General features: G+C 37.3%; 1 long non-coding RNA gene across 1 annotated transcript; it reads left to right on the forward strand.

The window, feature by feature from the left end:
* The first annotated feature begins 1,465 nt into the window (after positions 1 to 1,465).
* On the forward strand, positions 1,466 to 2,320 carry LOC105206173. Its single transcript, XR_005574767.1, has 3 exons — positions 1,466 to 1,655; positions 1,732 to 1,920; positions 2,199 to 2,320. It is a non-coding gene; the product is annotated as an uncharacterized LOC105206173 (long non-coding RNA).
* Positions 2,321 to 3,682: the final 1,362 nt, after the last annotated feature.

The raw sequence follows: 3,682 nt of genomic DNA on the forward strand, positions 1-3,682 counted from the left end.
CGCCTCCTAAACCGCCGGTTCACGGGCTCAAGTCCATCTTGGGCTCCACCAGGAGATCCTGGTAGTCGGCACTTCCCGATCCGTCGTCCCGCTTGGGTATCGACTCACGACCTGGGGTGTGGAGTTCCGCGCCTCTACCAAGAGCTCTTGGCGTGAGTCGATCACCACCGCCGAACATCGCGGTATTAACCGCCTCGCGCCGGAATCGAGACACAAGTACAACTGTACCGCGCGCGCGTCGACTACGGCCGTGGCCGCGGCCTTCGGCAAGGCCACGGTACCCGCGCGTCAACGAAGGATTCCGAGTTCCGAGAAATCTCGGCTCGGAAATCCCGCGAACCGAGCTTTGTAAATAGATCCGTGTATAATACCGCGGCAAGTAACTCACATGTAAATACCGTTCGTCCGTCCGCGCGCTCCGATTTCCGTCTGTCCGTCCGCGCGTAGTATCTAAGTTTTGTTACATCCGTCTGAGCGTCACCGCCATCCGTCCGTCCGCGCGTCGTGGCTGAAAACGCCACACTACTCTATTGTACGCAATATTACGCGGAATAAATTCGCTGTTTTTATACCATCCAACGAACAGAAAGTCTAGTTCTCTTGGCGACCTCAATCCGCGTCCTAGTCCGCCGAATTCACGCCGCCCCGTGCGCGGAAAAAGTCTGGTCGTTACACTTTTTTGTGTAGAAATTCCAAATTCCTAAAGTGTCGTTGATTATTTTCAATGTATCTTTGGAATCTTGATGGAATATATTAATTGGAGGCGGTTTTTTCCTTGGAACTTGAATTTCCTGCAAACTTGGATTCTGTAAACTATTGGATTCGCTATTCTTTTTCAGTGATGCTTTTTGTAAAGAGCCTTTGTTAACTCAGAGTTCTTTTTTTTCAACTTCCGTATTATGAAAGAACTATTACCCAGATAGCCAAACGTGAATACTCAATCTAAATCAAATAATTGCAGAAATTAAGTTGCTTGTCAATTGCTATTATGTTGCCTATAATTTAATGAAACAAAAATGTTTTTGTTAATTCAGTATTAATATGCTGAGTTTTATTGTCAAACAACGGTAGAACAATTGTTGCAACCAATGTTTATAGCAATCTGATAGCAATATGTGAACAACAATTATCATTCATGAGTTGTGAGCAACGTGTCGGCAACCGAATGGTAATATAAAGTTAACAGAAACATGCGACCCTAACAGCAAAACCATTCATATGTCGACTGTAAGTCGACTTTTCTAAGTCAGGTTTTCAGAGTTGACTGCAAGTCGACTTTGTATAGACGTCTGCAGACATCTTTCAAAAGTTGACTTTAAGACGTCTAGAAAAAAAACAGTTTGAAATCGACTGGACTGAGCGCTACTGTAGTGAGCGAGCACCGCTGTCACCGCTGCTGCATGATAGCGCCAAGCGAGAATCATCAAGTTTCTTGTGAGAGTCGATTCGCGTTGTTGTAATCTTACCCATCTATCGGGTCTTGTGCTTATTGAATAAAGACTATTAGCTGCAGCCGTTCGGACATACAAAATTCTCTTGTACTCTCCGCTATGTTTTATTATCCATCGGAGCGTGTGCAGCCATACCGGTTATGTGCGGCGATTGCCATTGTGAACCGTTGTTGAGGGACAGACGAGTCGTGAAGTAGGACTATAGTATGTATTTTTTTGTAAAACCATATCAATTAGATATAAATCCGAATATTTAAACGATCAATTGCGAATATTTTAGTTTTGAGATCAGTGGTGCCGAAGCAGTTAAAAACACTGGAGATATGTGTATCGAGATTTCTCTGCCAAAGCATTTCCAATCCATGGTATTTATGTCGGTGTCGAGGTTGAGTGGCACGAAAACTGGCAGAGTCATAAAGAACTTTACGTGACGGAGAAAAGAAGCTACAACTGAACATATTTACTACAAGTGAGCTTTGTCTTCAAAACAAAAATTAATTTGTTCATTTGAAAAACAACATACGTCAATAACTCTCATTTTTAAAGAATTAAAGATGTCTAGTTTTTACAACTGCAGCACTAAAATTAATTAAAAATTGATATTAATTAAATATTGTTATAGATATTAACATTTTGATTTTGACGTTCAATTAATTTTTTTTTTATTTAAATTGAATTATTTTTTAAATGATTGATTCAATTGTTTTTTTAATAATATCACTTTCAATTTGTGCATTCTAATTGCAGAAAAGAACATAAGGAATGTACCAGCAATCAAGATAAACAAATTATCCCTCAATATCTTGAGTAAAACAAAGTGACATTCTTTATCCACTAGAGATTCGAGTTGCAGAATGCAAAATAAAAAAGAATATTTTATCTTTGCAGCATCTACAACAAAGGATCCATTTCTTAAAAAGTTAGCTAAGTTCTATAATTTATATAAAAAGAACATTTTACATTGACATTGTATAAATTTAGAATCTATACATGTATACAGGATATTTAATTAGAGGTGACAAATAAAGATTTTTTTTCTTATGTGACGTCCATTAATATAATATAGTTAAAAGTTTTTATTATTATTTTTATTATTATTTTTCTTAACAAATGCATCTGTATACAATAGTAATATTATGCGAGATAATTTTGTATACATTAAGTTATTGTGATATACATATACACACACAAAGTTAAACAAATGCACACAATACATATACACAGATATACACATTTATATTTGCTTTACATATTATAACAATTTTCTTTTTTTTTTTTAATAAAACGAATCAAACAAGTAAAAAATGTTATAACATATTTTCCCAATTTCAATATTCCTTCCTTTACAACTGCATAGAATGTCTGTAGGATGGCTAACTACTTATAGTTGTCTTCAAATGTATGACTTAAAGACGTCTCTAAAAGTCGACTTATAGTTGTCGATTAACGTGGGACATTGTATGACTTATGGACGTCTTTAAGTCGTCTAAAGTCGATTTATGGACGTCCATTTTCCAGACGTCTAGCAGTTATGGCCGACTCATAGTCGACTTAAAGTTGACTTTGTGCTGTTAGGGGAGTATTACTTTTATTCATAAGTTGTGAGCAACATGTCGGCAACCGAATAGCAACTCTACTATAATAATAATTGCTGAAAAGTTTTCAGCATTTAGTTGATAATGATGTGCATTATTATTGAGTGAGAGAAGTGCACGTAAACGCTAATACCTAAGCGACCAACTGAAGCAAAGCATACTTGCGCATGCATCGCCTAACCTACTTTTTTTCTCTTATTATGAATGTACATCATTTGTCGTTGTGTGTTTCATAAAACTAGTGAAAATTCAAAATGGCTCAGTGTCAGCAATGCATTTTCGACTTTTAGCAGCCACACTAATAGCATGGAAGGGGAAGACTACTACGTATGTATGTGGGCGCTTCGTATATGTGTAGAAGCCGCGTGTCGCGCGCGGAGGGATACAGATTCCATCGACGTGCGTATATACAGTCATGAGCTAAAAGGTTGCAACACTTTTTTTTTATGAGTTTTGGAACATAGTTTTGCTCTTAACTCACTAAGCGCTCACTGATCTGCTCTATCTGTTGAACATAAGTCTTGATATGACACAGATTTTGTAACAAGATCTATATGGTATTTATAGAAGGGATATGAAAAGGATTAAAAATCTTTTTATCTGTTGTTTATAACATGATCGCAATTTAAAAACACA

Source organism: Solenopsis invicta, chromosome 5 (genome assembly GCF_016802725.1).
Source record: "Solenopsis invicta isolate M01_SB chromosome 5, UNIL_Sinv_3.0, whole genome shotgun sequence".
Taxonomy (NCBI): domain Eukaryota; kingdom Metazoa; phylum Arthropoda; class Insecta; order Hymenoptera; family Formicidae; genus Solenopsis; species Solenopsis invicta.